Below are 13,017 nucleotides of genomic sequence, written 5' to 3' on the forward strand. Positions count from 1 at the left end.
GGGAGGAAAGGGGCAGGGGAGAGCTTGGAAGAGAAAAGAGAAAAAGGGAGGGAGTAGAGCTGGGAGAAGGGAAAGGTTAGAGGTGGGCTGGGAAGGGGCATAGAGAACGGTGGAGAGAGGAAGGGAACAGGGTTGGGAGAAACGGGTGTTGAGGGTGAGCTTGGAAGGAAGCAGAGAAGGTGGAGAGCAAGAGGGAGCAGGGATGGGAGAAGGGAAGGGTCAAAGGTGGGCTTGGAAGAATGAAGGAAGAAGTAGAGAGAAAGGAAGGGTAGGGGTTAGGCTGAGAAGAGGGCCCAGAGGACGGTGGGGAGAGAAAAAGAGCAAGCAGGGTTAGGAGAAAATGAGGTAGAGAGTGAGCTCGGATGGGGGGCAGAGGAGGGGAGCGGAAAGGGTCAAGGGTGGGCTAGGAAGGATCAGAGAAGGTGGGGAACGAACGGCACAGGGCTCAGAGAAGGGAAGGTCTAGGACGCGGGACGGGGGACAAAGGAGAAGCCGCTCACCAGAGCCCCCCGGGCCACAGGATCGAGCCCTGGCGCCGGTCTCCCAGCTGGCTTCGTCTTCAGGCCAGGACCCCCGGCGGCGGCCAGCCTGCCGGAAGAGGGGAGGAGCCTCTCGACTGCTATTGGGGTGGCTCTCAGGGGAAGGGAAGGAGAGGCGATTGGGGAGGGCGAGGACAACAGGAAGCGCCCCTAACTGCCGGAAAAAGACGGCGGCGGAGAAGGTCCAAGACTCCTTCCCTGGGGGCGGCGGCGATGCCGCGGCCTTTCACTCAGAGAATAGGAGGGGCTAATGGTGATGTGGTGCGCATGCCTGGCTCCGCCTCTGCGAGCTACCCTTCCCTACGCCTGTGGGGCTGTAGCACATGCTCAGGAGAGGAGTTGTAGTAATACTCTTAAGGCTTTCTTGCAATCTTAGTTCGCGCCGCTTTTCCTCATCTTATGCCTAAGTTTGGACTGAGCCTCCTTCAACTATTCAATTACTTTCATAAATTTAAAGAGTGCCCTTTCTTCATGAAGCATCTTCCCCCCCTCCCCCTCGCCAGCTCGGGACTGCGGAAAGAGCTCTGTATTAGGAAACCGGAAATTTGATTTCAAATCCTGGCCTCGCCCTTCTGGTCCAGACAGCATTTATTAAGCGCCTACTAGTACCCGGCTAAACCATTGGAGATTCAGAGAAAAGCAAAAACCTCTCCCCCATCCTCAAGGTGTTTACATGCCCAAGGGGAAAACACCAAGCAAATAGCTATGTTTTGCAAGATATAGATTGGGTAAACTGGAGATAATCACTGAAGGTTGACTTCAGCTAGTTGAGGCGTGAAAGAAGCATAGGGATGCAGGTAGGTGCTCAGTGGATTTGAGAGTCGGACCTAGAGAAGGGAGGTCTTGGGTTCAAATGTGACCTCACACATTTCTTAGCAGAACCCTGGGCAAGTCTGCCTTAGAACCAATGCACAGTGTTGATTCTAAAACAGAAAGGAAGGGAGAAGGGAAGGAAGGAAAGGGGGCGGGGAAGAAGCCAGGGGAAGAGGTGTGGAGATAAAGCATTCCAAGCTTGAGGACAACCAGAGAAAACCCTATATGGAACATCTATGAGCCAGGGCAAAGGGGCCGCTTGTCCCTGGATCTCAGAGAAAGGATTTATGTAAAGGGGACAGGAGTGAAATGTAAAGGAAAAGGTAGGAAGGAGCCAGGTTATAAAAAGCAAAATACAGTGATTGGGGATGTAGACTCTAAATGATAATTCTATTGCAAATATTAATAATATGAAAATAGGTTTTGAACAATGATACATGTAAAACCCAGTGGAATTGCTCATCGCCCTGGGAGGGGGAAGGGAAGAGGAAAGGGCAAGAACATGAATTGTGTAACCATAGAAAAATATTCTAAATTAATTAAATAAATTTAAAGAGAGGGGGGAAAAGGCAAAATGCAGATTTTAGAGGTAATAGGGAAAATTGGAGCTTAATTTAGGGGTGGGGAGAGACAAAGATAAATTTGACAATTGAAAAAATGGACTGGAGTAGGGAGAGGAGAAAAGGAAACAAGCATTTATCAAGCTCTTGCAAATGTCTTATTAGGTGGTACAGGCCTAGAGTCAGGAAGATATGACTTAACTAAGTGTGATCCTGGTTGTCACTTAATCCTTATTTGCCTCAGTTCTTCATATGTAAAATGGAGGACACACTGTATAACAAAATGGCATACCATTCCAGAATCTTTGCCAAAACCATGGCTGTGGGATCAAGTACTCAACTGAATGAATATCACATAATGCCAGGTATCAAGCACTGAGTATCCAAAAAGACAGTCCCTCCCCTCAAGGAGCTTACATTCTTTTTTTTTCCTTATTGATAGTTTTTTATTTAGAATATTTTTCCATGGTTACATGATTCGTGATTTCTCCCCCCACTTCCCTCCCCAGTCCCAGAGCTAAAAAGCAGTTCCACTGGGTTATACATGTATCATTGTTCAAAATCTATTTCCATGTTATTCATATTTGTAGAAGAGCAATCCTTTAACATTAAAACTCTAATCATATCCCTTTCAAACTACGTGATCAATCATATGTTTTTCTTCTTCATTTTTATTCCCGCAGTTCTTTCTCTGGATATGGATAGCGTTCTTTCTTATAAGTCCCTCAGAATTGACCTAGATCATTGCATTGCTGCTAGTAGAAAAGTCCATTACATTCCATGGGGCCACAGTGTATCAGTCTCTGTGTATAAAGTTCTGCTTCTGCTCCTTTCACTCTGCATCAATTCCTGGAGATCATTCCAGTTCACATGGAATTCCTCCAGTTTATTATTCGTTTCAGCCCATAGTATTCCACCATCAGATACAACAATTTGTTCAGTCATTCTCTAGTCAATGGGCACTCCCTCATTTTCCAATTTTTTGTCACCGCAAAAAGTGTGACTATAAATATTTTTGAACAAGTCTTTTTCCTTATTATCTCTTTGAGTTACAAACCCAGCAATGCTATGGCTAGATCAAAAGGTAAGCAGTCTTTTAAAACTCTTTGTTCATAGTTCCAAATTGCCATCCAGAATGATTGGACCAATTCACAACTCCACCAGCAATGCATTAGTGTCCTGATATGCCACATCCCCTCCAACATTTGTCATTTTCCTTTGCTGCCATATTGGCCAGTCTGATAGGTGTAAGGAGGAGCTTACATTTTAATGGGGAACACACAAAAGGGAAACATACTATTGCAATGGTCTAGGCAAAAGATGATCAGGTCTTGCATCTGGGTGGTAGTAGTGTCAGAGGAGAAAAGGGGGCCATACCAGGAGTATTTCGGGCAAGTATTTGATGCCTGGGCCCCATATCACAGAAAATCACAGGTTGGGGCTATATGGTCCCTTTCAGTTCTTAAGTGCCCTATTTTATAGGAAAGGCCTTTACTTTCCACATGCATCAGAAGACTTAACTTGTGTGACCTCTTGTGGGTTGAGTTCCCTGAATTGCTACCTGCTAGAGGAAGTAAAGACTTCCTTTTATCAGCCTATAAGTTTTTGGGGGAGGGGAAAGGAAGGAAGATGGTTAGTTTTAGTATTCCAGCATCCCTTGAGACCTCAGTGATTTTTTTTATCTTCCACCCTCTTTTTCACAGCTTTCATCTTTCCTAAACCTCCTAACCTAATGATGGTTGTTATATGAGAGTTAACACTATCCTCTTTAGTGATCCTGATGACTTGGCCCTGTATTCTCTTCAGTTCTCTGTTATATCTTTACTGAGAAACAGTAATTCAAATCAGGGGGCTTTGCTTATGTTTTAGTTGTTTTCCAGTCTTGTCAGATGAAGAAACTGAGGCCAACAGAGTCAAGTGGCTTGCCCAGGGTCACATAGCTAGTAAGTAGCTGAGGACATATTTTAACTCAGGTCTTGCCAACTCCAAGCCTGGTACTCTAACTACTGTACCACCTAGCTGCCTGTAGGGATTTGTATAAGGAGAAAATGATATTTGCTGTTTTATTTATCTTTCTACTTTGCATGATTCACAGCATCTTGTTGGAATTCTTGTCAGCAGATCAGCCTGACCTCTTAAAACAGCAGCCCACACTGACTCGAAGATTCTTTCCCTAGATCAGATTTCAGAGTCCCTTAGTTTTGTACTATTGAGTCTGTGGACTGGACACTTAAAATGGCCATTTCAAGGGCAAAGTCTGAAGGAGACTTGGCCCCACATCCTTTCATCAGTATTAGCTTATAGCAAATGAAAGGCACTGGACATTTTTTTGTTTGTTTACATAGTCTCCGGAGGTCATAAAATCATGATCTCTCAGCTGGAAGGAACCTAGGGACCTAAAGAGTTGCCATTAGGTTGGTGAGGCTTCTGATTCTGAAGCCATTTGTCCTCTCAGGGCCCTCATGCAACAAGTTATGGAGGAATCAATGACATGCATGAGTAAAAGGAGTTCCTCATGTAGAGTTCCCTATACCAATGAAATTACAAATCCAGGTTTTTAAAAAATAAAGGTAGTTTTTTTTTTCCATTACTGAAATTTTCCCTAGTTTCCTTCATCTACCAGAAAGGGACCCAGTATAACGATATTTTTTAAGGAAAACAAGCAAAAAAGTCTGAAAATATGTGCAAAGTACCATACTCATGGACTTCCTACCTCTGCAAAAGAGTAGTAGGATGGGGGTAACTTCTTTGGGGCCAGGCTAATTTTTTTTTTTAATCCTTATCTTCTGTCTTAGAATCAATTGTCTGTATTGGTTCCAGGGCAAAAGAGTGGTAAGGGCTTAGGCAATAAGGCTTAAGAGACTTGTCCCGGTCACACATTTAGGAAGTGTCTGAGATCAGCTTTGAACTTAGGACCCCCTCATCTCTATGCCCAGCTCTTAATCCGTTGAGATACCTAGCTGCCCCCAGTTTCAAAAAAATTACTCAGCATGCATTGGTGGGATCATCTTAGAATATAGTTCCCACCACACTATCCCATTGCAATTCTCTGTGGCAAAACATATCCCCCAATTGTATAGTTCTCTTCTGTTTTTTCATATTTCCCCATTTTGGTTCTCCCTTTATCCAACTATGATATTCCTTTTTCTAACCCACGCTTTGGATATCAGTCAACATTCAATCAACAAGTATTTATTAGACCTCTACTATGTGTTATCTATCATAGATATATAGATTATTGTTCATCCTTTGTTTTTTAATAAGACCAATTACATCATGATGAGTGATGTCTTAACTTTCAAGTGAATTGAAGTGAGACAGAGCTGCAAGAGTCTTCAGCCTTACTCTGTCTTCCAGAGTCATCAAAGTCCAGTAGCAAGCCAAAAATCAGAGTGACTGGCAATGGCCTGGGATGCAATGGATGACCTTGGCGTCCTCCATGTCAGACCCAGCTCTAAGTGCTCCAAATCTTCATAGCCATTGGAACAAATTGTCCTCATCTGTCCATTCTACCAAGAGGAGTTTTCATATGCCTGGGGCAGACCTTCCTAGATCACCAACTGGTTTAAAGACTGTAGGCTGGTTTATAGAATATTCAAAGATGATTAGTCCCTCTGGTGTAAGCTAAGCCCTTTTCGGGTTGCTCACCAACCTTTGGTGTCCACCTGCCACTCAACTCTCACCTAAGGCTCCAAGAAGCTGTAGCATGTGCACATCTGTCTAAATTCTCCTTAGCAGACAGGCTAAACCATATTGAGGATATAGATAGATAAAGTGCTTACTCTGTGCCAAGCTAGAGATATAAATTCAAGCAAACCATACCATCCCTATCCTTGAGGAAGTTATATCTTTTTTAAGTCTTAATATTTCATTTTTTCCCACAATTACATGCAAAAAAATTTTTTAACCTTCATTATTTAAAAATCTAACCAAATTCTTCCTTTTCCTCTTCTCTTTCCCTAAGATGGCAAGCAATCTGGTATAGATTTACATGTGCAATCATGTAAAGACATCTTTCCATATTAGTCATTTTGTGGAAGAGAACTTGAACAAAAAAAAAATGGAGAAAGTGAAATATAGTATGCTTCAGTCTGGATTCAGACTCCATCAGTTCTTTCTCTAGAGGTGGATGTCATTTTTCATCATGAGGCCTTGGGGACTGTCTTGGATCACTGTATTGCTAAGAATAGCCAAGTCATTCACAGTTGGGGAACTTACATCTTAATGAGGGAAGAGAACACATAAAGGGGACTTTAAAAGGGATACGGTACACATAGTGTCAAGGTTTGGAAATGTTGACCAGGAAATGACAAAGGAGCCTAGTTCTAGGTGAGATACAGCAAAAAGTCATCTATCAGAGCCAGACATTCCCAGGGGCAGAATCCAAAGTCCTGGGGAAGAGGGATGGAGACTTAGATGAAAGTTAGGTGCAGGCAGCAAGGTTTGAAAAAGGTGGCTGGAAATATGCCTGCTAGTTCAGAACTTGAACACTTTGGGGATGATGAAGTTCCTGGCTGATTCTGGCCCACCGAGTGTGACTTGGCACTGAAAGACAAGGGCACTTTGAGGATAGGAAAATAATCTCCTCATTGGTCACTAAGGATTTTACTTTTAAAAGGGAATGCCTTCACCCTTTGTTTCTCTTTGTCCCTTTGCCCTCTCTGTGGAAAGTAAGGCTCTTGTCAGGATTTGGGGGAGAGTGAGTCCCTCTTCCCCATCCCTGCAGCATGGCAACTAGAGTTGGTACTCAACTATGCAAGCTGAGGATTGCCCTTAGAGCGCCTGACTGACTTTTCCCATTGTATTTCCTTTCCTGAATATAGATAATAATGATAATCCCAGAATAGGGATGTTCAGACTTGGGAAAACCTTGTGATTTTGATAGTCTTAGAGTTTTTGGATCTTTGGTCAGAGTTGACTAGTTGTGGGCAGTGGGAGGGTTGGTTGGTTTCTATATCAAACCAGCTAACACCAAAAAGAGGAGTTCAAGTCCTGATCTGACTTGCCAGAAGGCATGAACTAAGAGAAATTGGTCTGGGCAATGCAGAACTGGACTGAAATATAACATTGCCTACTTAGCAATCCAACAAACTCATGTTCTGGTATTTAAGTCTCAACCTAATATAACAGTAGTTATTACTTGCTGCTTGTTTAAAAACATATACTTGTGAGAGCATTTCTTTTGTGTGAAGGAAATAAATGCTTGTCCCATACCTGATGTAGATTGTACAGAGTACCTTTCTACTCTTCCATTTGAGGAGACTTTTTTTTTTAATTTTTATTTTTTTCCATTGCTTTGGGGTCTCTTTAATTCTTAATTTTCTTTTTTGTTTTTGTTTATTTTTATTTTGAAAATTTCTCCTAGTTACATATTTCATGATCTTTCCCTCTCCCCCAAACTCCCCTAACCCCCCTTAGCCAACACATAATTCCACTGGATTTTACATGTATCATTGATCAAGACCCAATTCCATATTATTGATAGTTGGGCTAGAGTTATCATTTAGTGTCTACAATTGAGGAGACTTTAGATGTGAGAAAAATTTAAGTTTTAAGTAGTTTTCTCCCAGGGTTATAACTAAACAAAGGAAGGGAAAAAAAAGAAATCTTATCCCTCTTCTAGATGATCTTGGTTCCCCTTGGACTCAACCCAGGCTAGACACAAATTTAGTGGTGAGAGAGAGGGTATAGCCCCTTGAATACAACAGGGTTTTTAAATTGTTACACTATATTTAACAGATGTCTCTGTAACCTGAGAAAAATCAAAATTACAAGAAGCTATGCATAATCTGCAATTCCTGCCCAGAGAATTATAAAATGTATATATCCTTAGACCTAGCACTGTTGGGTCTATATCCCAAGGTGATCAGTCAAGGAAAAAGGAAAAGGACCTATATTTTCTAAAATATTTGTAGCAACTTTCTTCATGGTAGCAAAGAACTAGAAATTGAGGGGATGTCCATCCATTGGGGAATGGCTGAACAAGTTGTGGCATATGATTGTGAAGGAATAGTGCTGCTCTATAGGAAATGAAGAGCAGGGAAATTAAAAAAAAAAACCATGAAAATGCCAACATGAAATTATGAAAAGTGAAATGAGTAGAACCAAAAGAACATTATATACAGCTACAGAATTAATGTTTGAAGAATACTTGTGAATGTCCACCCTTCAGAGAAAGAAAAACAAAAACACAAAAGACATCATTTATAGATACATTTTTCTTTTTGTCAAGTGATGCCTTCTTGAGGGGAGGGAGGGAGATACCCGGGAATTTTAATGTAACCAATAAACAAATTAATAATAATTTAAAGAAGCTGTGCTTAGTTTGGTATAGGACAGAATTTTTAACTTGAGTCTCATATATTTTTGTATTTTAATATTAACTTTGTATTTTTTTGAGCAATAATTTTTTAATTTTGAGTTCCAAATTTTCAGCTTCCCTCACATACCTGCTTCACCCATTGAGAAGGCAAGGAATATGATACTTATTCTATAAGTGGAAATATGCCAATGTATTTCCATGTTAGTTATGTGGTAAAAAATTTAAAAAGCAAGAATAGTAAAGAGAGTGAAAAAAAATATGCTTTAGTCTGTACTCAGAGTTCATCAGTTCTCTCTCTGGAAGTGGATAGATAGCATCTTTCATCATGAGTTCTTTGGAATTGTCTTGGATCATTGTATTGATCAGAGTAGCTAAATCGTTCACAGTTGATAATCATTACAATATTGCTATTACTGTATACAATGTTCTCCAGTTTCTGTTCTCTTCACTTTGCATCAACTTATAAGTCTTCCCAGGTTTTCTCAAACCATTCTCTTCATCCTTTCTTTCTTTCTTTTTTTTTAAACCCTTACCTTCCATCTTGGAGTCAATACTGTGTATTGGCTCTAAGGCAGAAGAGTGGTAAGGATAGGCAATGGGGGTCAAGTGACTTGCCCAGGGTCACACAGCTGGGAAGTGTCTGAGGCCAGATTTGAACTTAGGACCTCCCATCTCTAGGCCTGGCTCTCAATCCACTGAGCTACCCAGCTGCCCCCTCTTCATCCTTTCTTACAGAACAATAGTATTCCATCACAATCATAAGCCAATGTGAAATTTCTATTTTTAATATTTTTATAACTATTTAAATATAATCATCTTCCTTTGCAGTCCTGTGTATTTTATGCATTTAAAAAAAATATTTACTTTGAGGAGTCAGGAAGCTTTACCACACTGCCAAAGGGGACTGTGAAACAACAACAAAAAAAGATTAGGAAATCCTACTATAGGAGAATGGGTACTTGGTATGAGCATAATAATTTTTCTTACTATTCCCATCAATTTCTTTTTTTTTTCCCTCATGGAAGTTTCCTTTTTTATTTCTTTTGCTAAATTAAAAGCAAACCTTTTTGCAAATTTTGCAAATTAAAAGCTAAGTGGCTTAATGGATTGAGAGCCAGGCCTAGAGATGGGAGGTCCTGGGTTCAACTTCCGAAACTTCCTAGCTGTGTGACCTGGGCAAGTCACTTAATCCCCATTGCCTAACCCTTACCACTCTCCTGCCTTGAAACCACTTCCCAGTTTTGTTGACTCTTAAGACAGAAGGTAAGAATTTAGGGGGAAAAAATGTAAGTAGATGCCATGGAGCATTGAGAGTCTTAATAATTTTGGCCTAGCCCTACCAAGCCAACCTTTCATTTGTAATTATTTCCATCAATTCCAACTGATGGAGATAATTGCATCATACCTTGATGCTCCCTACCATCTTTAGATTATTCTTCAATAACATGGGAAATATCTGCTCCTTCATCATTCATTCAATTGTATTCATTCAAGCAGCATTTATTAATCAACTCCTGTATACAGTGCACTATTCCAGGCACTATGCTTGAATAAGAAATGGCTTCTGCTCTGGTGGATTTTACAGTCTAGGCAGGAAAATGGGCGTCAGTGATCAGGCTAATGAGAATTTGCTTCACCAGGTTGTGAGTGTAAAGCCTTCTTGTATCCCTCTTCAGACTGGGATGGGTCAGGCGCTTCTGCAGTTTCCACAGGCTGTCTGACTGGGAAGGAGCTCTGCCACTAGAGGAGTGCACCCCACCCATGGCATTGTATAACCACATTAGCCTTTTCAGGGACTGAATGGTCTTCCCTTTATCGTGCATGAACTGATACTCAGACACGGTCCTTTTCCTGTAGAGAAAGAAAGGAAGAATTGTTAGATTTGAACAAAATCATCCAAAGTGTAAAGTAGTTGAAGGCATTATTCAGTTATTATTGATAATAACAAATGAATAAAAAGATTATTAGATTAAATGGTATAGAAAATAATAGTATTCCTATCTAGAGAGAACAAGCGTTTTTTTTTAAGACCCTTACCGTTCATCTTAGAATCAATACTATATATTGATTTCTTCCAAAGAGATAATAAGAAAAAGGGAAAGGATTGTGATATGTGTTGGTGATGGAGTACTAGTGTGCTGTAAGAAATGATAAGCAGGATGATTTCCCAAAAAGCTGGAAAGATCTGCAGGAACTGATGCAGAGTAAAATAAGCAGAACCGGGAGAACATTGTACATAATAACAGCAATGTTGTGGAATGATCAACTGGGAAAAATTGACTACTTATCAATGCTCTGATCTGGGACAATTTTGACAAACATATGATGGGGAATGCTATCTACTTCCAGAGAAAGAACTGTTAAGAGTTGGATAGATGTGGACCAAAGTATATTATCTTTCACATCAGTGTATTTAGTTTTATTTGGGGGTTTTGGTTTTGTATGAGTGTGCTTTTACAATAATGACCAATATAGAAGTGTGTTTTGGATGATAATGCAAATGTATGGCCCAGATCAAATTGCTTACCATCTCTGAGTAGAAAGAGGGAAGGGAAGGAAGGAGACAGTTTGGATCTTATAATTTTGGAAAATGTATGTTGAACATTATTATTACATGTAATTGGGAAAATAAAATATCTTTGAATAAAAAAAATACTTTATATCAATTCCAAAGCAGACGGTCAATCAGAGCTAGGCAATAGGAGTTAAGTGACTTGCCCAGAGTTACACAGCTAGGAAGTATCTGCCATCAGATTTAAACCCAGGACTTTCTGTCTCTAGGCCTGGCTCTTAATTCACTGAACCACCCAGCCACCCCCTGGAACAAGCATTTATTAAGCATCTGCTTTTGTGCCAAGCACTGTGGTAAGTGTACTTCATAATTATCTTATTTGTTACTGACAAAAATTCTGGAAGGTAGTTATTATTATTATCCCCATTTAATAGTTGAGGAATTTGAGAAGTTAAGTAATTTGCCCTCTGTCACATAGCTAGATTTAAACACATTCATATCTTCCTGACTTTGGGCCCAGGCCTATATCCACTATACCATCTAGCTGCCTCAGATCTATAGAATGCTTTTTTTTTTTTAACCTTACCTTCCATCTTAGAATCAGTACTGTGTATTGGCTCCAAGGCAGAAGAGCAGTAAGGGCTAGGCAATGGGAGTTAAGTGACTTGCCCAAGGTCACACAGCTGGGAAGTGTCTGAGGCCAGATTGGAACCCAGGACCTCCCATCTCTAGTCTTGGCTCTCTATTCACTGGGCCACCCAGCTGCTCCCTTATAAAATAATTAAAAAACTACAAGGGCATATAGATAGTACAGTGGATAGAGCATTGGGGCTGGAGTCAACAAGACTCACCTTCCTGAGTTCATATCGAACCTCAGATGCTTACTAACTGGATGACCCTGGGCAAATTTCTTCACCCTGTTTGCCTCATTTTTCCTCATCTGTAAAATGAGCTGGTGTCTACTTCAGTGTCTCTGCCAAGAGAACCCCAAATGAGGGCACGTAAGTCAGACATGACCAAAATAACTGAACAACAAGCTCTATCAATGTAGATGGGCAGCTCTCCTGCAACTTCTGGTGCTAGGGAGTTGTCTAGATTGCCAAGGATTTATTTAAGGTTGGCCCAGATTCATACAACTGGTATATGACATAAAATGGTCTTGAACTCAGGTCATCCTGACCCCAAGATTGGCAAGCTATGTCAGAGCTAATGTTTCTCTGGCCAGAAAACAAAAGTCTTAATATTTGGAAAGGGAAAAAATATAAATATAACCTTTAAAAAGTTTTATTGATACTTAATTGTTTTCATATCAGAGTCACTTCTAGAATTATCCTCTAAATCGAACCTTTCCTTATAACAAGAAAAACAAGTCCACAAAAATACCTTATAGTGACCCCATCGAGGGCAGCTAAGTGGTAGTGTGAATAAAGCGCTGGACCTGAATCAGGCAGGAACGCTTACTTTTCTGAGTTCACAACTGGCCTCAGACATTTACTAGCTGTGTGACTCTAGTCAAGTTACTTGTCCTCTGTTTCCTCATCTTTAAAATGAGCTAGAGAAGAAAATAGTATTACAGTATCTCTGCCAAGAAAATCCCCAATGGGTTCACAAAAAGTCAGATAAAACTGAAAAACAACTGAACAACAATAGTGGCCACATCCTTGCTCCTTTGTCTAAAAGGGAGGGGTATATTTCATTATCTGTTCTCAAACACTTATTATTTTTCAGTTGCTCAGATTTCATCTTTCTCTTAGTAATGTTTTCATTTACATTGTATATGTTGATCTTCAGGTTCTGTTTATTTCACTCTACATTCTTCTACATTCCTTAATATAAATTTCCCCATAAAGTTGCTCCAATTTCCGCATGTTTGTCATTTCTTTTTTCAAAACAACATTCCTTTTCATTCCCATATTTGTATTTTCAACCATTCCCCAATTGATGAGTACCCACTTGGATATCAATTCTTTGCTCCCCTTAAAAATACTGCCATGCTAAGGGGGGGTTGGGAAGGGTTGGGGGAGGGGGAAAGAACATGAAACATGTAACTATGTAACTATTCAAAATAAAAATTAAATTAAATTAAATTAAAAAATACTGCCATGAATACTTTGGTTTTATTACAAGATATACGTCCACCTGGATTGTCTAAATGCTGCTCATTGGAGGCATTGAAAGATATGATCTGAGTTCTGTACTCCTGAAAATGAGAACCAGCACAATATGGGGGGAGGGAGGGTGAGAAGAGACAGGTAAGCCTCCAGAGCACAG

The 13,017-nt window shown here is 40.4% G+C and overlaps 1 protein-coding gene across 2 annotated transcripts in view; it reads right to left on the bottom strand.

Moving 5' to 3' along the window:
* Positions 1–592, bottom strand: part of STK38 (serine/threonine kinase 38) — a 45,778-nt gene extending 45,186 nt beyond the window's left edge. For both annotated transcript variants that reach the window (XM_044674327.1, XM_044674326.1), the window contains exon 1: positions 501–592. The gene's annotated coding sequence lies outside the window, so the exon portion shown is untranslated. The remainder of the gene's footprint in view (positions 1–500) is intronic.
* Between the last annotated feature and the right edge of the window lie 12,425 nt (positions 593–13,017).

The sequence above is a fragment of the Gracilinanus agilis genome, chromosome 4, assembly GCF_016433145.1.
Source record: "Gracilinanus agilis isolate LMUSP501 chromosome 4, AgileGrace, whole genome shotgun sequence".
Lineage (NCBI taxonomy): Eukaryota > Metazoa > Chordata > Mammalia > Didelphimorphia > Didelphidae > Gracilinanus > Gracilinanus agilis.